Raw genomic sequence first — 26,643 nt, 5'->3', positions numbered from 1 at the left:
TTAATATTCTGAAACACAAAATAAATTATCACTCATTTACTGATTAATATTAAAATCTTTTCTTTCTTCAAGTTAAGGTTTTTAGCAGAAATCTTTGTTTGATCAGAATTTATAAAATTATATACACAGAGTGTTTCTAAAATGGTGGGCTGGCTATACTTTTTCGGATTCTATTTGCAAAACTAAACAAAAAATATCCTTAGGGAAAATGGCAACTTCTCCTTCGATCTCTTCCTGTTCGGATTTTGTCATTTTTACATAAAAATTTATACCTCAAGTTAGGAAAGAGAAATCACATTAATATTATATAAGCGTCTTTGTAATAATGTTTTAAAATTAGCAAAAATCAGGGCTTAAATACCTTCGCAAATTACAAAATGACGGCTATTTTTACTTTTAAATCCGTTATATCTCTATAAATATGTTTTACCAACATGTATGTTAATCTGCTAAAATATTAAGCCTTTCATTTTGAACAAAATGACATTGTATTTTTTTAAAAATCGGTTAACAAATAGCCTTGTTATGACAGAAAACTTGTTTTCATGTCCTCCATTTTACGTTCAATTCAATTAAATATTAACTGTTTATTCTAATATTGTACATTCGTATCAAATTAATTAATAATTTTCTCACAATAAAATTTAACATTACATAATAACGATTATGTAATGTATAGTGTAATTATGTATTATGTATTATTATATTATTTAACATTGCACAACTGATATTAATGTTTCCTATTTTTTCCAGCACGTTATCCTATAATGCATACGTATAATAGTTTATATTAGTCGGATTTATATTAGTCATTCTTATGGGAATTTTTTAAAAAATTCTCTCAATAACTTCTGCTTTATAGTATAATATAAATCCTGGCATCTAATACTAAGGTGGAATTTCCTATATCACTCTCCATAACAAAGGATGGTGCGTGGATATGTTTGTTGTATGTGCTCACATTTTTATTTCAGCTGCTATTGGCGCAGAACGAACCACGTGGTGCGCCGGACGGCTGCGTGCAGCGCACGAACGATCCATTCGTTCGAACGATTTATACTTCTTGATACCAACGATTTAACTGAAATTATAATTGTGTTTTAGAAATAAAAAAGGAAAACAGGAAAAGGAAAATTTGAATTTTGGGGTTAGAGCTGTGTTAAAAAATCGCAACTCAAGAAACAGCTAAAAATGTTCATGATTTTCAAACTTTTAGATGTAAAAGTTTTTGTTGTTAGAAAAAGGCTATTAGTATAACTAGAAAAAGGCGGCTTTCTTCTTTCTAGTTATTTATTATAATAAATGCAAAAAAACTTTTTTATTTTAAAAGAAGAATTATTAAAATATCTAAGTTCAATGACAAATAAAATTCAGTATTACAATGAACATTAGATTATACATAAATTCCATTGTTGTATACGATAGAAACCAAATATAATAGCTTCATTTTGCAGGTAATAATACAAAAGCGAGCGATAATCTAATCATTTTCACAACTAATTTCTGTTCAATAGTCAATAAAGGTACCACAGATAAATAAAGGTCAATAAAGGTTCAAAAGTCAATAAAGGGTAGTAAGGTATCTTACCCTAAAGAGTTTTACCCTAATAAGAGGAAGGTATTAAAAGACTACTGCATTTATAATCAGATACAGAATACAGTTCCCAATTTTCCCCAACGTACGTATTTTTATCGTATATTTTTTAAAACAAGGATTAAGTGAGGCAAAGCAAGAGTATAGCAGAATCTAATGTAGACAATATATCCTGTCAATAGTATTAGTTTAAAAAAGAGATAATCCAACGAGCAGACTAATCCATGAAATTTTTTTTAATTTCAGTATTATTATCACAACTCAAGGCTATGAAAAAAGCGTCTGTATTAAAAGATTTGTACAAGTATGGATTATAAATCTTATAAAGAATTACGTAAAAAACCTGTTTTAAAAAATTCGAACGAAACATTCAAATTATAGACGAATAAAATAGCATCTGACTTTCGATGAAGATGTTTGAAGTAGAAATTTGAAAAATTTCGATAACAGGACTGTGGAATGGAAAATTCAGAGAATAAAATATCATAGACAAGTATTAAATATGTTATTACTATTATTATACGAATTCCTATATCGAATTATGTTAATAACAGATAATTCTGGAACAAATAACACCGGATATGAAAGTTAACGTAGTAAATTGGATCACTTAAAAGTAATTAAAAGAAGCACTCTATATTTAATTAAAGGGAAAAGATGGAACACTGCCCGGACAAGTAATAATATTTTAAGAAATTTCAAGACACATTATGTTAACTCATTAAGAAGATTTGAAAAGCGATCATCTACAGGGAAGTGAATCCAGTGCACTACCATGGGTTTCCGCAGCAAAGATACGACTGATGTAATTAAGTACGTACTAAATATGTATTCCAAAAAGAATTTACTGATTCAAATCGCATCTGCTATGTCCTAATTGAAACGCCGAGGTTATAAGTCAACAAACGGCAAGCCAACTCGTACAGCATCACATCTTTCGTAAATAGATTCAGCTAATGTTTCACCCACCGGAATCCTAATTCGAGCACGCACTCAATGCGCCTGACCCAGGTACGGGCAAGCTAATCATCTGAAAGTATCATGTCGAGAGATGTTAAGTATTATCGGGGCCAGAACTATTCTGAAGTCTATTTATGTGGAATTTCATATGAGGTCTAACTAAACTTACCACAGTTTAGTCAATAAAACTATGAAGAAACAATCAACAAATACTAGAAATCAGCAGTCTGACTCCTTTAAGGCTACTTGCTGTCTACGTCATGGGGTACCAAAGAAAAAAAAAGTTCTGTTTCCATATCGGCTCAAGATTAGAGTCGTTAAGTAAAAACCAGTTCAAATAGAAACACGAAACGACCTGGCAGAGAAGAGTTAGCCTACAATAACTGATAAGGATTTTACTCCCTCCACCAGTTCTAAAGAACCTGTAGTGGGCAACTAAGGCATGATCAGACATATTTAACGCATTATCTGATCTTATTTTGCGTACAGTCGTTTTTGGCGGTTTTCGAATGTAGGTCTCTGGATGGGTCTTTGGTCCGGATCGATACAAAATATCCTTAACAATATTAAATTAATTAACGTAGGTTTTTAATATTCAAATCTAAAGGATGTTAACAGAACTTTATTATCTTTAAAAATGCTACTACGTTCATTACTAATCTAGTGTTACGTTATAAGCTATATATAATGTACGTGTATATGTGCGCGCGCGCATGTGTGTGTATTACGACTAGTATACATGCAAAGCAACATTAAGCTTGAAAATGCTTATAATTTATTTAAAGACAAAATTTGATATAAAGTATAATAATGGCTTAGTTTATTATTAACCAAAATTGTATTTATAGAGAGCAAAATTTGAAACATAAAAAAGTAAAAAAGAACATAATGGAAAAAAAAAGTAAAACAATAAAACAGATGGGAACGAAATCAATAATAAAATGGGATAAAGGGTATAGAAGGGTAACGAAAATAAGAATGATGTAATGGCAGTAAAACCATAATATAATGACTGAAGGTAACAAGAAAAGGTTGTTTTTTCATCGATCAAAAAGTATAGGGGTAAAAAGAAGAGAAGGAAGACGGGAAGAATAAAAGGAGGGGTAAGAGCTGTAGTTAATGGGTTTGGTTTTCGCTGTTGTTGTAATGGTGTGTATTAGAAAAAGAAGGGTTAAAAAAAGCACAGAGCATGTTCCGCGGGAAGCATGATTTTATACCTCATGCACGTTCAGAAGGATGACTATATTACAACAAGGAAAAGAAAGAAAGGCAACGGACGTAGTATACAGGACGGTCATATTTCTTTTACTTCCCACTCGGTAGGAACAGGCAGGGTCGATTGTTTGATAGCTTCCAGCTACCTGTTGTTGTTATACCCATTGTAATAATAACAGTATATGGAAGGTATACGCCCTATTATATAATATATTATTACATGACTGAGTGACCGACACTTAATTCTCCTTTATATTTTGTTGTGACGAACGACTGCAACACAGGTATCCATTTTATTCACCGGTATAACAAACGCATACATTATACCGCTATTATCATTAGCTTTTTTCTAGCTAATGTCACGGGCAATAACAACATACACATTTGTAACTATAGCTAAATTATACACTCTTTTATTCCCTTTTCTGCAATATTGTTTAACTCGCATTCACTCTCTTGGTTGTAAGGTGTTTCAAGACTTAACAAAAAATTATATACGATCAACCTCTCTAAACACGGGTATTTCTGTTCAGTGATTTACTTTTTTTTTTGAAATTCAATGTAGAAGACGATTCCCTCAGACTTTTTATCCAAAATAAACAAGTTATCCCTAGTTTTTTTTTTTTTTTTTTTAATTAGTTTTAACACATTCACGAATTCTAGCAATACGCGTATACAGAGTGATTCGGGAGAAAGAGAAATCATTTGGGAAATAATTCCAGAGCTTGACATAAAGAAAACGTTCTTATATACATATGTCCGAAAACGCTTTGTTATCGAGTTACGGCTAGCGAAAAATTTCGTCAGGATTTCAGTCCTTCGGTGAAATTTCAGTATATTATGGGTAAACTTGTGGTTTCTTATGTTTTTTAACTTGAAAAATCGAATAAAACAGATCTCAGAACTCTGTTTCCCGTAAATTTTCATAATATTTAAGGATAAACACAAAACTTCGGTGATGAAAACAAATTTATTTAAGTTTGAAATACAATAACTTCGTTAAATGATTAATAAATGCGTTAATTTTATCACAACTTGTAGAAAACTTAATTGTGAGAAAATTGATGTAATAAATTCTACGGGCAACAAATAATAAATTTTAACAAAAAAAAAAAAAACAGCTTAAACAGTTTTAACTTAATAAACAGTTTATTAAGGGAGTGTTGTTTTGTTTTAACAAAACTTAACAGAAACATTTTATGAATTTGTAAAAATTAAAAACATTATAATTAACAGGACCTTTCATATTACAACGATTACAGGGAGATATCATCTGGAATTTAAAAAAAATGACTTTCTTACAGTGCTTGAAAGTTTTTCATTGGCGAAAAGAACTGAAATGTACTATCAACTTGATGGAGCACCAACATATTACAGGAATGAATTAAGAAAATTCTTAGATGAAAAATTTACTGGTATATGGATGGAACGTAAAGTATATATTGGTCACTTAGATTAACGGACCTTACTTCCTTCGATTGTTTACGAGGACGGATGAAATATACAAGCAGAAACTAGACAAAACGTGATGAAATATCGCTCCAATTTTCAATGTTACTGCCTTCACCAAAGAACACCAACGACCATTACGTTAACGACGAAAGTGTAAGAAAACAAGTTAAAAAGTGCACCGATGTCAATTGAGGAATTTTCGAACATCTACTGTAAATTAGTACAGTATAAACCACAGTGAGATTTAAAGTACAAAGAGTATTTTAATTCTTCAAAGATCTAAATTTACCGCACTAAAAACAGCAGTTTTTAATTTTTACAAATTCAAAAGTTTTTCTGCCAAGTTTTGTTTTCAATAATAAAAGTTGATTACGTTTTGTTTTCCATATACTTCATTAAATCAATTTTCAAACAATTAAATTGTCTACAAATTGTGATAATAAAATTTACGCATTTATTAGTCATTTAACAAAGTTATTGTACTTCAAACGTAAATCGTATTTTTCGTCACCGAAACTTTTTGTTTTACGTTGGATATCATGAACACTAAGGGGAGATACAGTTTTGGAAACCGTTTTATTCGATTTTTCAGGTCAAAAAACATAAGAAACCATCAGGTTTATTCCTTATACAACACCTTAAAGATTTCAGTATAAACTTATTTCTCCGGGGAACTGAAATCCAGGCGAAACGTTTCGCTAGCCGTAACTCAGTAACAAAGCGTTTTCGGACACATGTTTATATAACTTTTTCCTTTATTTCAACCTCTAGAATCAGTTCCCAAATTATTTATTTCCCTTATATATATATATTTTGCTAATTGCACAAGCCTTTACAGGATGATAATTCTTCCAGGGTAAAGGACGTGTCCCTTTAGCAAATTTTTTACTTTTTTTTATTATAGTTTCATTTTTTAATTTTTATGATTTTTCAATTTGTTTTTTGTTACGTGTTTTAACGTTTTTTTTTTTAAATTGTTTCTAACTATGCGTGATTTATATTATAAGCCGCTTACAAAATTAGTCAAATACTTTGAAAGATTTCTTTATAAACAAAGGATGACTTATTTTTAGTAAAGTAATTCTAATCAAAACTGTTTCTTTTGTTTCATAAAATAACATGAAATAAAGTAAAGTAAAATTGTGAAAATAAATGATTTCTTTCTTAATGTCTCGGTAGCGGAAACAAATAAACAAACGACTGTACAACTAGACTTCTCAGCAAGCACTTGCTTAATTTTAACTCACAACTGAAATGTTGGGGACCGATTGACCTGGCATGAGTAGATGGATTCAATTAATGGAGGTATTTAATTTTTGTAAGAAAGAAAAGAAAAGCGGGTTTTTCAAAACAAATTCAAGACATGTTTAAAAAAACAATTTGCTGTAAACTTCACGGATTTTACGTCCTGACATACAACACAGCTGGGTCGAGAAAATATTATTATAAAGATCCATATTTAACATATTCAACAGTTGAAGAAGTATGTAGTATTTTCCGTAAGCGGCGTTTTTCAAGAAAAACTGAACTTTTAAGACTTTCTGAAAAAAAATATTGTAAGAAGACCGGTATAACGGACCTCAGTAACGGATTACTGGAAATGAAAAAGAAAGTAGTAGAAAATATAATGGAAGGAATCCAGAAAGGGGCTAAAAGAAACTCTTTTAATAAACGTAACAGGTCCGTTTAACAATCATCCTTCGTAATACTGCCTGTTGATACACCTAAACAGATATTGTTCCTTGAAAAGAGTTCCGCTCAACTGCGATCTGTTCCGGCAAGAGGATAGGAGTATAAATACTCCGGGGAAGACCGGTTGACAGTCAATTCTGCGAGAGACTGCTGCGATGAGTTCTGTGAGAGAGCACTAAGTGAGTACTACTTATGTGAGTGAAGCGAGAGTATTCTGCGAGATCAGAGAGGATCGAATTTCTAGTGCATACACGTTCGACGCGATTAAGGTGATGTCACAAACAATTCCATTACATGAACATAGGAAGTGGTTCGGTGAGTTACTGTTACGACTATAAGTGAACGAGATAAAGTGCTAAATTTCATTCAAAAGGTATTTGCAGTAAAAGAACTTTATTCTTGCGTAATCTATAGACTATAGACTATCTATATCTATAATCTATAGACTATGTATGCGTTAATACAAGACTAGTAGTTAAAAGTGTTAATACTAGCGGTCCTGTTAATGTCTTTTGTCAATGGGACTGAATTATCATTTTCAGTATTTTTTAACTACCTGTTAATATATCCTGAAATTAATTTAAATTCTGTTTTGTATGCAATCACTGTTTATTATTATGATTGACATTTATTACTATTATTATTATCCTGTGTTGTTAATTATTGTCGTTTATTATTCTTATAGTCACTGATATTATTGATTTAATTTATGTTCTTAAACTAATAAATTGTAATTATCAATTTATTATTATCAATTGTAACTGTTAATTTCTTAATATCCTAATCGAGCCGCGAATACGCGACAATATTCTCAAGTAAAGATTTTTGAGAAACAAAAATATGTTATAATTGGCCCAAATAACAACAGAAATAAGCAAAATTTGATCAAAACATAGCCGTTTTATATAATAATTTTTTTTCTACAATAATACCATAGATATCATGAAGGATAAAATTCTGGAACATTCCATTAATCCATTAGCTGAAATTAACAAATTTTAGTCTAGATATTAAAATAAAAGTATGAAGATATTAAAAAAAACAAAAAAAAAAGATTTTTTTGAAAAAGACTAAAACAATGAATTGATAAGAGTTAAATCTTAATATACCGCAGAACGGGTAACAAAAAATAATGCTAAATAAAATACAGACATAATAAATTTAAATGCTTAAGATACCATTTTGTAACAAAATAAATTTGACACAAATATTTGCAGTTGTACGATAACTAAAGGAATTAAAATTACCATTAACTATAGCAGTACAAATGAAAATGTACGGTAACTTTTTGAAATAAAATGTAGGGTGCTGATATGAACAGATGGTGGTAGGTCGAATCGGATAGCGGTTTAGATATGAGGAAGACTACTGTAGGGTTGACGGTGAGGAAGAGTACACTAAAGAGAGATGTAGTAGAGGTAGGACCAAACGCAGACCTCCCCCTACCGTTATGTCAGTTAATTACCCTGAGTGCAATGGATTATATAGGGACAGACCGACTAAGGCCCCTTGCCTGCCCGTTGTACAACGTCACATGCAGCAAAACGTGCAACGACGGGTATGTTAGTACTGCACTGTTTTCAGTAAATACAAAGTACTGCCACTACTCATACGTGCTGTCGACCTGCAGCAACAACATAGGTCATGCAAAAGCTATTCATCACCGATAAACGATTACAGCACATACAAAACAAGTACTGTTCTATGAAATATTTCATTGTCATGTAATAATATAAAAGCGGTAGAAATAACAATAGTAATAAAGTCGGCAGTAATAATAATAAACGTAATATAGAAGCACATACCTAACCTGTTTATTAAGGGAGTCGACATTAGAGTCTAGTCATTCATACGAAAGTTAGGTTTTATCAAACGAGAAAAAAGTTTTCACTGAAATTTTTATTTTTCTCTAACCTCGCTTTAACCTAAAAGACTTAATCAGTAATTCTGTCAGTAAATCACCGTTCTAACTTCACTTTTTTTTAAATGTATTTTTATTCTACTTATAGTCACTTTTTTAAAACGTATTTTTATTCTATTTATCAATGAGTTGATGAAAATACAAAAAAATGTACGCGGAACGAAACTTAATTACTCACCTCATAATGTAGTCTATTGAAAACAAGTTCTATATCTTTATAGTTAGATTAAGTCTAATATGAAATATTACTTATGAAAATGGCACCACAAGTTTTATCGTAAAAAGCAAAATAATCGATGAATGAAACCTTTTCTTGATGAAAATCCATCATAAAATGAGAACGAGAAACAAAATGTTTTTTTGATTTTCACAAAATTTATTTAAAAAATGACAGCTTTTTCGGTACACAATACCTTCCTCAGATGTTACGAATAGAATATAAAATAGAGTTCAGAATTTCTTTAACAGTTTTCTGATCGTTAACATCTGAGAAAGGTACTGCATACCGAAACAGCTGTCATTTTTTTAAATAGATTTTGTGAAAATTAAAAAACGTATTTTGTTTTCATTCTCTTTTTGTTAAAAAAAAAAGGTATTTAATAGCAAAGATGTCGTAAAAATAATAACTAAATTCCTCGATTAATATTACGAGGAAAACTTTCTCAAAAATTTGGGAATAAGAATTTCATACACAATTAGGCGACCCGTGCTTCTCCAGTACATCAGTAAATAAATTAAGTTATAATAGATCATTTGTTACGTGGTTCATAAGACTTCATTCCGATAACTTTAGCTGTGCGTCGGCCATTATGTTTCATCTCCACTTCTACAAAAGATTTTGCGCGTGATAGGGCAACGAACATGGCTAAAAATTGGCTTCAGTAAGTAGATTCCTACACGATCCAGAATTTGCGCTTTGATGATCATACAAAATGATAATTGTAAAGGAAATTGTCTTCATTTAACAGAAAATGGAGGAGTAGCGTCGGACGACATCAATTCATTCGAGGCATAAGTCGTTGTGAGTTCATTTGATTGGGCTTGACGCGGTGAGTGTTTTAAGGCCCATACGCCTTCTATATCTTAATTAATTGCCGAGATATTTCAATTTAAATGTCACTGAGGTAAGGCTTTGAGTATGAGAAAAGCTACTTATGTTCCCCTAAACACCTTTCATAATTAAACGAGCGAAGTCTGTACATGCTGGTTTTCTGTGGCCTGATGTAAATATTGTTTTTAGATCCTAACGAAGTGTGTAACTAAATTAGTTACCGAGTAATTGCAGAAAACTAATTTTTTTTTAGTTTACCAATTTTTTTAATATATAAATAGTATTTACTTCCCGCTTTATAATCTCTGTTACTAAATAAATAATTTAACTTTTGCAATTATTATAATAATTTTGAAATGAAATATAATTTCTGCATAGTGTAAAATTTAATAATGAATGATAAAAAGACTGTTTACTAATAATTAAATACGAAAAAACTACTTTATTAAAAATAAATAAATCGCTAATATTGCGTATTACATTATTAATTGAATAAATCTGTTTGTAAATATTAGTTTACTATTTTAAATATCAATAATAAAATTCCTAAGTGCAACGTTAATGATCTTCACTGAAATTTAAAAAAAAAAAAAACACAAAAACATTACGGTAGAAGTTCTAAAAGCCAAAACGAGACTTTCAAGATTGCGTAAATTTAATATAACAAACAGATAAATGAAATTAAATATAAAACTTAAAAAACAGATACATTTTCTAATAAATAGGAAGCAGAAATAAGTAACATTAATAATTACAATATTATAACATTCCAATTAAATTATATTTCAAAATTACAGATGACTTATGATTAATTAATCAATGAAGCGGCGGCTTCTGATACATAATAAATACAAATAATAATTAGAAATTAATACTAACAGTCCGTAATATGGTGCTTGTTTCCAAGAATACTGGTTAACGCTGATAAATAGGCTAATCTTCCGAGCTTGTCAATCGATGGTGCGCAATGTGCTATAAACGTTCTGTCAATAAACTGATGAAAAAATGAAAAAGAAATGCATCGCTCTAATTCAGAAGCCAAAAGAACATAAATCTCAATTATTATTACTGGAACTGGTAAACAAGTGAAACCTGAACTAAAAAATCGAGATAAAACCCTATTAGTTAATAATCACATTATTCAAATAACTTTGCACACTATTTCAATTAATAATTAAACCGGATAACGAAAGCTAAACGTTTTAAAAAAATACACAAAAGAGAATATAATTTTTGAACGTTTAAAAACGATCTGCTTTGTTTCGAACGGGATGTAACCAACAATGGAATTAAATTTAATCCTAATAAAATGTTAACAACCGTAAAATTTAATAATACTAACAATAAAAAGTGAAACACCAAGTCAAAGTTTTAATAAAACAGCAATGACCCTCAAAATCTATGAAATCTATGCAATTATCTGATGATCGCCTAACGAAAAAAAAAACAAAGAATAACTTGCCTATGGCGACTAACTTGACTTGATAATCAATCTCTATAAGGTTTCTTTTTTTTTAATTTTAAACAATTACTTCTAGACAACGGCCAACTGGCCAGTAGTCTACAGAATGTGCCGATGTTTAATAATCCTAATACACGGTATGATATGGCAAAATATCATCAATCGGTTAATCCTGATAACCTAGGGATATTATTTAATTATACAGGGAACAGTACATTTTCTTTTTTGCTGTGGAAAAATCCCACGTTGATCCAAAGACCCCAATATAGAAATCAACATTTACCATCATGCATCCGATTCTAATTCGTTTAGGTTTTTCATTTTTTCTTAGGTTAAGATAGAAAGAGATTTTTTCTTTTTATAAAAGAGCGGCCATTAACGGCTGTAGAGATTAGCCCGGTGGCACATGAAAAGATGCTTCGAACCCAGGATCTCCGCAAGAAATGCCAAGATGGCATCTCTACTCGACCACGGAGATCGGCAATTACCCCACCGGTTTGGTTGTTAAAGATATTATTTTGCCTCCCATACGATAAATAAAAATTCGCCTTTAGTATTGGAATATACATATTTAAATGCAATTTTTTTTTCAGTTTGTAAAACATATTACTTCATTAGTTTGTTTAAAATTTACTTTCAATACAAATCAGAATTTAGAAATTTAACGCTTCTTTCAGAAATAATAAATAGACAGTTCACTAATTCGTACCATTGTTTTGGAACATCTATAGTTGTAAATGACTACTAAGTATACAATTTCAGCCGCGAAGCAATTCGTTGGTTGCGTAAACTATATACGTATTAAGTAATGCCGGATAATCAATCATTAATAATTACTTCCTTTATTTAATTTCAAAATTTACACTTCATTAATTAAACATTTCAATGAGTTATAATAATTTATGTTTTTATTTAAATTCACATTTTAAATATATATTAAATACGTCTAACTAGAAAAAAAATATTTGGTAATTTTAATAAAGGAAAGTAAATTCATTTAATTAATTTTGACAAAAATTAAGATAAGCTGATTTATTAACAAATAAGAAAGATGACAGGAGGTATTTACATTAAAAAAGAGGACAAAGAAAACAAATCTATATACTAAGTGGTGCAACATAATATTATTTTTAAATGAATGGCGAAAACCGAATGAATACATTAAACAAAAGAACATGCAATAATGTAAGTAAAGATAATATGGAAATTCATAATATATTATTACTCGTATAAAATGTAATATATACAAAGACTATCCATCGATCGCAAAATATTTTTATTAATATTCCAGGATCGATTCGCGTCATATTCGAGTCCATTAATAACTTAACAGGGATCACCATTTAACGGGAATAATAACAGCTCTTTGAACCGAAAATGAATGGTAATTGCACACGTGACACGAGACTCATTCAGTAAACACACAATGTAATGGAATCATACTACGTTCATGAATATGCAACCGGTACTGCCCTTGTCTTGCTGCCCAATTAATTATAGTAATGGGGCCCCTCTGAACCTGTTTTGCATAGTATAGGCTTACGCTTTTGCCCTAGCGGATAACTGACTTCATAACTAATAACTGTATCCAACCTTCCTCATTTCCGGATTTATCAATTCTCTTTCTCTCTCTTTCATCCTATCAAACAACCGCGCGCTCACATAAATATAATGATAATATGAGTATTAAATGCACTTCAAACGATTAAAACGGGCTCAGTCGTTTAGAAAGAGAAACAAAATATTTACATTATAAACCCATTTAATTTTCTAAAGTCTCTTCTTTAAGAGAAAAATTAAAAACCTATTAAATACTGATTATTACTTTCAAGCTTTTAATAATCGCGAGTTAAAATTTAATTTAAGATACTATAGTTCATATAAAATTACATGATGGAAAAGTTTAATTAAATCATGCAATCATTTTAATTAACTGTTTTTTAAATATTCCTTTACTATTTGTATTTCCTTAGATAAAAGAATCGTAATAATGGAAAGTTAATAAAGAAGAGACATATAAAAGGATATACAAACAAATAATTACATCGAGAGATTGAAAATTATTAATGTTTAGAAAGAAAGAAACAAGTAAATAAATAAATAAAAACAATGAAAACATAAAAATAAAAGTAGCAAAAATAACGAAAGCTTTTTTTTTTCACAAAACTAATTATCAAATTCAATTTTTTTAGTAATAGACAATTACGAAATAATACTTTTATGAAATAATCTATATTTTTAAAATTTGCCTTACTAGGAAATCTAGGAATTACCAGAAGAAAAATAATAGATTAAATAATAAACGAGAAAAAAAACACGCGAAAATATTATTTATAAATTCCTTATAAAAATTCTATAAGATTAAAAAATAAATACATTATAATTGGCCGACATTTCCAAAAAAAGGCAAACTTACAGAAAAGGGAAAAATTTACAGAAAACTCATAACGTTATTAGTATATTGTTTAGAATTTATCACAAAGATATAAATATTAAAAAAAACGACTGCCAAACAAACACTGCTCTTTAATGTAAGATAATTACTAATATAGGATAAAGTGCATGCGGGTGTCAATTCCGTATATAGCATAATTTTTTTTTTCTAATTTTTTATATTTATTTGAACATATACATAACCTACGTCACTCCTAGTAACGTAAGGATTCTAACGCGGGGTCATACATTCAAATCGGTTCAGTCGTTGAGCTGCTACGGTGGAACATACGTTCATACATACACCCTAGATACATTACACTCATTTATGGGCAGTCGTGTAATAAATTATTAGAATAAATCGCAGTGAGTATTTTTTTAAAGTAAATTAAAAATATTTCAATTTTTCAAAGGTCTAAATTTATTGCACTTACAACAGCAATTTTTAATTTTTACAAATTCATAAGATTTTTTGTTAAGTTTCTAATTAATAAAAGTAATTTTTTTGTTTGTTTTTCAGAATTTATTAAATCAATTTTCTCAGAATAAAATTTTCTACCGTTTTGAAAATAAAATTAACACATTAATTAGTCATTTAACAAAGTTATTGAACTTCAAACCTAAAAAACTGTTTTTCGTCACAGAGTTTTAATATTTTACGTTGGATATCATGAAAACTACGGGAAATATAATTCTGTGACCTGTTTTATTCGATTTTACAAGTCAAAAAACATAAGAAAATACGTTTACCCATAATACACTATAATTTCACCTGGGAAACTGAAATCCGTGGGAAATTTTTCACCAGCCGTATCGCGATAACAAAGCGTTTTCGGATATATGTTTGTATGAACATTTTTTCTTATTTCAAGCTCTAAAATCAGTTTCCAGATTATCTCCCTTTCCTTTTGAATCATCTACACACACACACATATATATATATAGAGCCTATGACACTCCCGGTAACATAAGGATTCCAACGCGGGGTTATACATCTAAATCGGTTCAGTCGTTGAGCTGCTACGGTAAAACAACCATACACACATACAACCTAAATACATTACACTCCTTTAAGGGCAGTCTTGTAATCAAGATAAATAAAGATGATCTTTCAATTATTAATTATTTGAAACAGAAATCTTCAACAAGGTTTAATTAGCGCAAAAAAGGTAATAATGAATCCGTTTGAACCTTACTTAACTGATATTCAACCAAATAATCGTGCTAAAAATTAATTTTTAATTTTATTGTTTTATCTAATTACATTAAATCTGCCTCTGCGCTAGAATTTCTAGTAATTTTTTTTAAAAATCCTAGTCAATACAAAGATGACAAAATTAAAACGATCTTCGCTGAAGGGAAATTTTTCATGTTTAAGATACATGCGCTACATTTTAACAACGACGACCTATTTAAAAAACTGATTTTTCAATCAGTTTTATTATTACTGACAGAAAAAGAACCTCTTCAAATATAAAATACTTGCAGTATTTATACAAATAAATATATAATACAGAATTACTTTTATTTAAAAAAAAAAAAGCAATGTGTTACTTTTGGACTGATCAGGTAACGTACCTAAGAATAGGTTTCATCTTTTATTGTACGTAGGGTTAAAAAACAAACTACGATTCGATTTCACAAACAAAGGTAAATTATCTTTATTTCAAGTAATCTTGTTCAATAAGTATCATATCTCACGTATCTTAATATCTAAAGATACAAAGGCTATCAAACTGAGTGTATAGGTGTGCGAGCAAATGTATGTTAAGAGCATTCATTTCACTTCTTATTTAGCAGTTAAAACCTTTTCTCTTAGTTGTACATATTGTATTACAGAGTTAAGCAGAATTACACAATATCTTAGAAAACAGATAAATGTATTATATCAAAAGAGAACAGAATAAACCATCTCCTTTCTGTTATATTTATCTATACACACGCACACCAACTTTACAAAACTATAGCTTTTGCGACTCTTTATCTCATAAGCAGATGCACTACCGATATATTAACAAAATACAGCATTATAGTAAATAAGTTTGTTCAAGTTTACATCATGTAAAGAACCAGTACGGTAGAAAATCTCATAACTTTAAACAGCAAGAAAATGTATAAACTTTTCTTATCATTTACTTTCTAACATAATAGGAAGATACTTTATTATCTTAAAAAAAAAATCATAAATAATATGAAATACTTAATTTACGTTTTTAGTTTTAACAACAGAAAATTAATACAAAATAATGGAGGTAAATTGGCGATGAAATTTCTTTTTTAAATTCCCAAAAACAGGAATATATTTATCAATAAGGTACATCTATATGTATATTATAATAACATCTTGTACAGTCTCTTAGAAAGAAGGCAACAGAATAAAATAAAGTTATAATAATGCTAAACTAGGGTTCTAATCCTCTGACTGATTATGAGGAAAATTGTTTGTGAAGACTATTCTGATGTACAAAACGATATGCAAAATGGTGAATTACATTACTTTTGCACACGGCCACCTTTACAATAGTAATCAAATAACAGAACTATCATCTTTTTCAATGAATTCTAAAAAGAAAAACTGTTACAAGAAGAAAACCTTCAAACAAGTATTGATAATATGTTTGGTGAATCACCATTTACGTAAATATTTCATCATTTATAGTTAAATATCTAGTTACCGTAAAAACATTTTGTTTTTTTTTTTTTATAATTCTAGGCCCTCCTAAATAAACCATAAAAAATTAGGTAATACGGGAAGTTAAAAGAGTTTATTATAGATTTTAAACAGTATATCTGGTCAAATAATTAATTTGGCAGCGTCTCGGCCTTTTATCCGGAGGTCCTGGGTTGGAATCCCGGTCAGGAATGGAATTTTTCACACGCTACATTTCCATATCCCACGCACAAGCTTCAAGCTTATGTGGCGATATCAAGAAAAAAAAAATTAGTAATACTACACCGCATAATAGCACTGTTTTATCACAACAATAAATATATAGGTATAAAATTAAAAACTTAAATAAGGAAAAATTCAGTTTAAAAATATCAATTATATCGGGTGCCCTAGCCTAACCATAATAGACAACGAACATAAACTCATGATACCCACGAAAATAGTATAATATTTTGAAGAACAAAAAGCATCACTTGCCAGGCTTACTAAGATAAGTGATTTCCCATTGCGTTGTTTACCGAACTGAATATACTTTTGAAGTCCTGTAAATATATGCGATATTCAGTCATAAAAGCGACTCTTTTTACTCTGTTTTCCAAAGGATAATGTGTAATTAGCATTATTACTATCAAAGAAATTAGCACAGTCAAGTACATTAGATATTTTACATACCTTACAAGGACACATGGGTTATTGAATTATTTTGGGTTATTACACGCTTCCTTTTCAATAATTTTATAACAAAAATGTGTTTTTCAAATAAAAAAAAAAGAATTAATATCATTTAACATCAACATGTTAACCGGCCTACGCCGAAATAAAATATTTTATAGTTAAATAATGCGCTTGACCACTATTTTGATATATTTCGAAAATAAATAACAGCGGTTAGTGTTGTTTTACAGTGAATATAACGGAAAATTAACTGAAATAAAAAATTAAATGAATAAAAAAGAGTAACGAATTACAATCTAAAGAATATGGATCTGATCCGGTTATTCTATTGGTATTCTTAAAGTCTAGCTTGAAACCGGCCTTTAATGCGGTAGTTCCAATTCAGGACGGTACTGATTTCTACCATTTTATACAATATTCTCTTTCACTCACTATTCTACCTTTTTTTTTTTTTTTATAAGTCTAGTCGGAATTTGAAAAGAACAAAACGGAATGACCATCCCCTCTATGAACTGCGACCTACCATACCAATAGAAAAATTCTCTAACTTTACCGACCCTCGTCCGATTTTCCTTTGTCGAAACATTTTGCTTTATACGAGGACTTGAAATCAAATGGATTCATTAGAAACAAGACTCTTGATTGTATCACATCTTAGTCAGCCGTAACCCGACCCGAATCGAGTTCAATCGAGAAATCCTGACTAGTAACACCGTCAGCAAAGAAAGACTAGAATTAGTAATGGAGTAATCGCTTAAAATTGCGTTATAAACACAACACAACAGACTCGAGCGAAATAATATCAATGTAGAGTACATAATCAACAGAAAAAATATTATTCATTTTGATAAAATTAAATTTCATAATAATAGCAACTAATAATCAGATCTTACAACGGCTTTACATCCTCTACTCTTCTATCGTAAACTTTCATCTTACTTTAATGATTATTATGAATACATTAAGTAAATTATAATAATTTAATTATCACTACTCTTTCGTATCGATTAAAATTTGACACCTTGACGGGTCATCCTTCAGTAAATAGAAAGAACCGCATACGTACGACAAGCGATACAAACATTTCTGATGCGCTTCACAATTTTCTACGCCCTGATTCAACTGCGCAATCACAGCTTACCGTTTAGTTCTATCAACTGTAACTCCTTGTGTTACCAAGCTTTAATTAAAACATTTGAAAATTTAGGTTACGCTTGGTAGCAGTCATTTTTGCTTTACTCATTTTTATCAAGATGTAGGTTTATCCAGTTCTTTTCTTGCAAATAGTTTTTTTTTTTTTTTTAATAAGAACAGCGTTTTTTAAGACAATCCATAATCTAAATAAAAACACGTAATACAAAATTTTTACGTAAATAAAATCGACTTCGAAAGAAAAAAAAAGATATAGAAAATAATATTTTTAAATCTCGTCTTTTCGAAATAGGTGCTTAAGTTAAAAAAAAAGAAGCAACTACTAGCGACTTATTAATCCCAAACATGGGATTATATAAAATAAAACTTGGGATTTCTAAATAAAATTTTTCATAGAAAGAAACGAATGAAAATTTATACAGAGAAAAAAATACAAAATATGTCAATAAATAATAAAAATAATAAAAGAAAATAAATAAATTCTACAAAGAAAAGCATGGAGAACGATAGTTTAAGAACAGAGAATAATAATATCTAACGGAAATTGGAAAAAAGCCAGACATGAGAAGATGACAGTTTTCATAAAATGTTTCGAACGACATTAAATCTTATGTACAACCCATATTAAAGAAAAATAACGCTAATCCAATGCAAAACATATTTAAAACCGACCTACCACATGCTAAATCCTAACATCATAAGTTAAATCATTCTGTGAAAGATTTCTGGGGTAAAATATTTAACGTCACAATAAATCTGAATAAAAAACAAAACTGCCACACGACAAAGTATCGTGGCTAAGTAGTATAAACAACATAGATTCATTATTATTATTATTTTTTTTTTTAAATATGGTTATAACTTCATTAATCTTAAATAACCCAAAAATGAAAACGAGCAGAAATAGAGAATACTCGTACTAAAAAAGAATATCATCATCAAGAAATAACCCTTATTAATGATGATTAAATTAAAAATAATAACAATAACTGGTCCAGGATACCCTGATTCAAAACAACCACGTACTGAATTTTTATTAAAAATTTATGGAATATTGGATAATTCAATAAGACAAGTATGCTAATTTTTTTTACAAACTAGCATAAATTATCGAATAATGTTTACGGCGAAGAAAAATGTACACTGCATAAATACAATAATAACTGTATAATAAATCATACTAACAATCAATCAAATCCACACTTAGAAATAAAAATAGTACAAATAACTTTTTACATTGTCATTTCTGAATTACGTCTAATTGAAAAGAATAATAATAATAACAACAAAAATAACCAGAAAGAGAAAACGTTTAAGAACATTTTAATAAAAATTAATATATAACTAACTTAAAAAGAAAAAGTAAATAAAAAAATATTAAGAAGAGATAATAGCAATAAAAAGGTAAGCAAAAATAAACATTCAAACAATATTTCAGCTTGTATCAAAGAAAAAAAAACTTGAAAATTATAAAATATTATTCCAAACAGTCCAAGTCGAGAGTGAAAAGTTACCTACTTCTCAGATTGGTCTGGATGGCCTGATTCAAGTTTCTTTAGAACAGAATAACTAAACGTTTACCTGAAGAAAGACAAAAAAAAATTATAAACTTCCAACCTTCACTAAAATATTTTCCGTGTTAAGAGAATATTTAAAAAAAATTACTTCTGAAAGATTTATCTGAGGCTTAATTTTCAACCATTTTATTAAGATTTATATTTACAGACTAATAGAAATTACTATTAATAAGCAAATAATCCATTTTGAATTTTTGTACTTCTCGACGTTTTGAATAAAAAGTCCTATGATCCCAAAAATTACAATTTTGATAGCAGAATTCTATATATTCGTAGACATATTACTCGTGGTGTGGCGTTTGTGTAACTTACATATGTACAAATAATCTATTTTATTCTAATTCTATTTTTTCTCCATTTCAAGAAAAGTTTAACTGCAACATAAATTGAAATTACGATATTGATTTCCATAAATGTTTTCAGAAAATCGGGTGACCGGATAAGGAACAATTACTGATTAAGTAATACACCTTAATAATGCATCACATTTATAGGATATAGAATTCATAAAAAAAATTACTAGAATCTCCTTTGTAATTCACACAATTTCACTGAATATATTTTTTTTAAATTCTAACTTTTCATCTGTAATCCAAACTCTATTTTTACAGTTATTACAGCGATTAAAAAATGACATAAAACTTAACATTTTAATGTTACTACCCATCGCATAAACGTAAAACTTAATTTAAGAGTATTACTTTTTCAAAATACGGCGTAACCAAGATTAAATTATCATTTGACTAGAGGATAAATTTGAGCTTCCATGTAATTGTGTGAAAATTCATAAATATTGTTCAAATAGCAAACATCCGCATGATTTCCTATCTAATCTAAAATTAAATATTAAAAAACAATTATCAAATAAGTCAAAAGATTACTGTAGTTAAGATTATACACATTGATATTTTATTTGTTCCAAAAAGAATTTATTGTGCAGTACCAACCATTGTTAATAATATTTGAAAATTAATAATTAAAAAAAATTCTCACCCCTAACTTGGATCTGCTGCACTAAAGGAAAACAAAAACAATATATGCTGAAAAGGATAATAAAAGGTGTTTTCGTGATTATACAGATTAAACATAGATTTAAAAAAATGTTTTCAGAAATTCCGCGTAACTTTCCAAAACTTTTTAAAGTTACGTATCTAATAAATCTAATCACGTACAACTGTTTTACTGAAGTTTTTAAATTTTACCATCTATTTGTTGTAATAATCATGTTGGGTTTTAAAAAATTTTTCTTAACGTATGAGAAGGGAACAAAAGTCAGTTATGACACAAAAATTAGTATTAAAACAAATATATTTTTATATAATTATCCTATTCAAATGGAAATGACTCGGATGAAGCATCAACACGACGCCTTTCACCCGAGTTACGTCCTTCACCAAACATTTCGTAATTCAGTACTGTACAAGAGTAATATTAATAATTTGCGGACTAAATGATTGGTTACTGTATACAATTACTGACTCGCCTAGCAATCGGCCAATTTAATATTTAAAGTTAATTAAACGACCGTTAAGCGTTAGGAGTTAGCGAGCATTAGGGTTATGTTTGTTGATATCAAACGAAGTTCAGAAATTCGTTTAATTTAATCACGTTAACATTTCATTATAATCGATCAATAACTGAAATCAATCGAAACAAATTTCATAAGTATTTTTAAGAATGAATAACATTAGATATGGATTATATGGAAAAGAAAAAATGTAAACACAAGTGTACTGATATAAATGCAAAACTAAATTTCATCGCGATGAAACAACACAACCCAAGATTATTGACTTTAAATGCGCGTCACATTTCTAAATAATTACTGAAAAAAAATTTTATTCATACAAAAAACAAAATAATACTATAATTTTTGCAGGTATTTTTAACATCTGCAAACATTTCTATCAGAACTAGTAAAAAAAAGGTCTGTTATCTTCACAATGATGCAATATTAATATAACATCAATGTGTACAATTTGTTACGCCCTAATAAAACCCATTAAAAAATAAATTAAAAAATGGAATAATAACAATAAAATTAATTAAATTAATGTTATTGCTGATACAGATATTTTGCAAAGACCAAAAACAAATAGAGATACATCATGAAGTAGCAACTAAAGACTGGACTGAGATCTCTTTCAAAAAAAAGATCTCTCGGAAAGAAAGAAATGATGATTCAATACAACGACACAGATGCAACATACCAAACATATTAAAATTTGAATGAAACATGAAAATTTGAAGAAAGGATCTTCAGAAAGATGATTCTAGGCCCAAAAACACATTAGATATACAGATTTCGATTCAATGAAAAGCTACACCAAACAAAAAAAAAACTCGCTACCACCTGTAAGAAAAGAAGTGTGTGCTTCCATGTTCACATCAAGAGAATGCCCACGGAAAGGCAAGCTAAATGAATCCTTCATGAAAATAGAAAAACACAAACTGGTATAGAAGCAGTCGAGGGCGTAAAATACCACACAAACAACTGGAAGCGATAAACAAACAGACAACAGTATAGGAAAACTGTTCACAGTACCTAGAGGTTCCAAGACTGCACAAATAGAAAGAAAACAGAACCGAACACTTGGTCACAAGAACGGAAAAAATCCGAGCGGACGAGAAAGTACTAGAAAGAGAAGAAAAGGAGGTAGAAAAAAATAAACCGATACTCAGCTGGTCCATATCAGGCCGTAAAGAAAAAAATTACAAATTTCGGTTTAAAAGAATGATCCAAAAGAGCATTGCATTATATCTTAACTGAATGTTTCCAAAAAAACGAATTTTTGATGACATCAAGATTAGAAAAAGTATCAAGTGTTAATTAAGAAAATGATACTGTATGCCGTCCAAAGTACGGGATGCACCTACCTAAATAAAGATTACACAAAAGTAATTGATATAAGTATGTTACAAAGCATATTTTATTTTAAAATAAAGAAAAAGAGGAGGAAAGGAATAAGGATAAATAAATAAATATAAAAAGGTAAACGATAAAGATCGCTATAAAAATGAATCGCATTGGTACATAAACAATCAAAATTATTTATCCTGCAGTTGAAACAGTGGATTCCAGAATGCGTTATCAATTCATTTAGAGAAGGGCGTGGGATGAAAAAAAAATATATGTATATATATAAAATCAGGAAGGTGATTCCAAGTGGCTATACAACAAGCAAAGCCAGGGACAGAAATAAGAACATAGTAAAAGACGGGTGAATAGTCTGATTTAGTTAGAGAATGTTAAGTGAATAAATAGAGAAGGAATTAGAGGGAGTGAAAGACTTCGTACTCGAGCTTGAAGGGGTAAATTTGCTTTCCCGCCGAATAATTATTCTCGAAACAATTAAATTAATTATTCTAGAAGGCAATGTTTAGTTACAGGCGACAAAGCAGTAGACGCGGTGGACAGCCGGTTATGTCATGTCTCAAAACCCCCTACCCGTTCTAAAACTCCTATTTTCTCGTAGTCATCCTTTCACAGTCGGTTAATTACAATTAAAATTAACAAAATATGTGTGAGAAATTCAAACAGAGAAAGAGAGAGAAATAGCGATGGAGTAAACATAATAGCTCGCTTATTACACAGTCGGATTATATAACGGGTTTACCACGTATTTGCATTCAACGTCTAACAACCGACAAGCGGACTTAACTCAAGACACATCGGTCAGAGACTTCGTAATGCGTTTCACAAGAACAATTCGGATGACGGACTAACAAACCGTATTACAAGAACAATATCAACACGGCAATCCTTATTATTCAGAACAAGACACTACCGTGCAATGTATGTAGTTTAGTTGCAGAACTTCATGCTGTGCAATAAAACGATATATCAACAACATAAACTAATTTGAACAATGCAAAACAACCACAATGCCAACGACCGAATAAAACTTAACTGGACCACTAGGGATCATTATTATTATCAAAATCTTGCAATTAAGTGTCCTTTTAATTACAAAACGGTAATAAAAGAATTTCCCCTTAAAATTTATCAAATTCAAACCTATCAAGTCTATTTATAATTTCCGTATTATAATAATTTTTAAAAATATAATTACTGTGTTAATAATCTTCGATTACCACGCTGGTTATCGCTTCAATAGAACGATGTTACTGACCTCGACATAAATCCCAAAACAAACCTCAAATTTCAGTCATGAAACTCTTCTTCTACCAAGGCCACGTTTTTTAAAAGAATTTTTCCCTTTTAATATAAGATATCAGTTTTCATAAGTATAATTCTGTCTCATAATTTAATAAACTATATTTATCTAAGTATATTGCTGAGGTTACAGCTAAAAATTGGGAGTTTTATATTGCTAATAACTCTACAGCAACTAGAAGTGAAAAAATTCAGAAGAAAAAAGATCATATGAAAGGGCAGTAAGAAGGAAGAAGAGCCTTTGCGGAAAAACTACAGAAGGAATATAATACTTAAATGATTATGATAGTGGAACGTACTGAAGTACGAGAGGTTATCTCTAAAGACGGTTTCATTGTAAAAAAAATTATTCTGAAAAGTTTATAAATACTTTTTATTTCTCTTACACTAAACTACATACCTTATACTACTTCTCTCTACAATTGCCAAATGAATTAAGACATATATCATAGCGATACACCAGCTTCAATATACCCTCGTCGTATTCTTCTGCCGCCAATTCATTTAGCCACTGATTAACAGCATTTTTAAGTTTATCGTCACCCGCGAATTGCTTATCGTTCAAAAATTCGTTTCAATTTCCCAAATGGGAAATTAATGGTAATCAAAAGGAGCTAAGTCCGGACTATATGGTGGGTGATCGTAAATTTCCCATTCAAATGTTTTCAGTAAATCACGTGTTGGACCCGCAACATGTACACGTGTATCGTGTAGTAGGACGACGCCGACGGTCAGCTGCTCACGCTGCCGATTTTGAATGGCGCGTCGTAACTTGCGTGGAGTTTCGCAGTAGGTTTCTGCATTTACAGTCGTGTTCCACGTGGCATGAAATCAATCAGCAGTATGCCAAACCGATCCCAAATGACTGCGGCCATCGGTTTGCGTCCAAATGGCTGCGGCTTGACCTTTGTTGGTGTAGTTGGTTATTGAGAATGACGCCATTCACTTGACTGCCGTTTTCAACTGGTGCGTAATACAAAATCCATGTTTCATCGCCGGTAACAATTGTATTAAGGAACTTATCACCTTTTTTCTGTGTAACGCTTCAAAACTTCCAAAGATCTCATTCGCATTTTTTTGTAACGTTCCTTAAGACGTGTGGCAGCCCAACATGCACAAACCTTTTGAAGCCTAAATGGTCATAAACAATGCGACCGATCAACAGCTCTTGAAACATCAGGAAAAAAGGTCCAGATCGAAAATCGTTGAGCGACGATCTTTTCTGATTTCATCATCGACGCGTTTCAACAAGTCCTTGGTGATTATCGAGGACCTCCCCGAACGTTCTTCATTATACAAATTAATTCTGTTATTTCTAAACCTTTCACACTATTTTCGAACGTTTCATTTATTACATTATCACCGTACTCAGCAACCAAATGCCTATGAATTTCAGCCGGCTTAACGTTTTGATGGTTTAAAAAACGTATGACTCCACGTATTTCACAGTCGGCGGCAACATCGATTTTCCTATTCATTTTATAACGTTATACCTCACACGTAATCAAAGATACTACAACGCGACAACTTAGACACACCAATGGATTGTGTACATTACTAGCGTGGCCATGAATGATACAGGTTCGCCAACCTTAAGGAGAGAAATTTCCCAGCGGTCTTTACTTTAGAGATATCCCCCGTAAATGACCGCTTCGTCATTTGTTTTTGAATTTTTCGAGTTTTTATGGTTTCAATTAATTGTCCGATATTTTTTGTGGATTATTATTACTTAGTCCAAATGCCAAAAATATTGTATACTGTAATATGAATTTATTAAAATATAATTTTTAGTTCTTAAGGTCAGAATAACTATGTTCTTTTAATGGGGTTTTTTTTTAGTAATTTTTAGCTGATTAAATGAATCAGTCTTCATACATATTTTTATTAACTTTATCGATGAAATTAGGGTTAAAATGTCTATATACATAAAAGGAAATTTACAAATATTGCGGTCTGATTTTATTTTAATAGTAACAAACCAGAAAAAAATAATTCAAAATTTTTGAAGTGAAAAAAGTTAGCAGTAAAAGATATTTATACAATTTATAAAACAAAAACAGATAAGTTAAATATTATTTTATTTTACAAATTTTGTGAACGATTAACCAGTAAGAAAATCGTCAATTAAAATTTGTTGTACTTTAAAAAAAAATCTATAAAAGGATCGGATATTTTAGTTAAGGATGGTTTAGTAAAATGAAGTAAGGTTTTTGAAGCATATAAAAGGATAAAATTCAATTCATTTCAACAGAAGCAGCAGCATTAAAAGTAGCAAAGTATACCGACGGTGGTAAAAGTCGAATCAAAATAAAGACTGCTGACTTTACTTAACTTTACAACCCTCTATAACAACTACACTACTACTTTATACTCTTAACATTCAACAACTACAGAAGTGTCTTGCCATTAATATTGATGCGTTTTGGAAAATCGCTGACGTATTTGTTTGTCAGAACAGAAAGTATATGTATAGAATGTTAATAGCAAACCCGACCATCCAAAGTACAAACTTCGACATTTTAAACATCGGATTTTACGTTATAGAAATATAACGAAACTGATGGAATAGATTTCTTCAATTGATTTACTTTGACAAGTTGTTTTTGAAATT

The 26,643-nt window shown here is 29.9% G+C and overlaps 1 protein-coding gene across 1 annotated transcript in view; it reads right to left on the bottom strand.

The window, feature by feature from the left end:
- LOC142325729 (max dimerization protein 1-like) overlaps positions 1 to 26,643 on the bottom strand; it is a 328,381-nt gene that overhangs the window by 67,697 nt on the left and 234,041 nt on the right. The window lies entirely within an intron of this gene.

This window comes from Lycorma delicatula, chromosome 5, assembly GCF_047948215.1.
Source record: "Lycorma delicatula isolate Av1 chromosome 5, ASM4794821v1, whole genome shotgun sequence".
Taxonomy (NCBI): Eukaryota; Metazoa; Arthropoda; class Insecta; order Hemiptera; family Fulgoridae; genus Lycorma; species Lycorma delicatula.
Note: the sequence above shows the minus strand (reverse complement) of the source record. Positions and strands in the feature narration are given on the sequence as shown.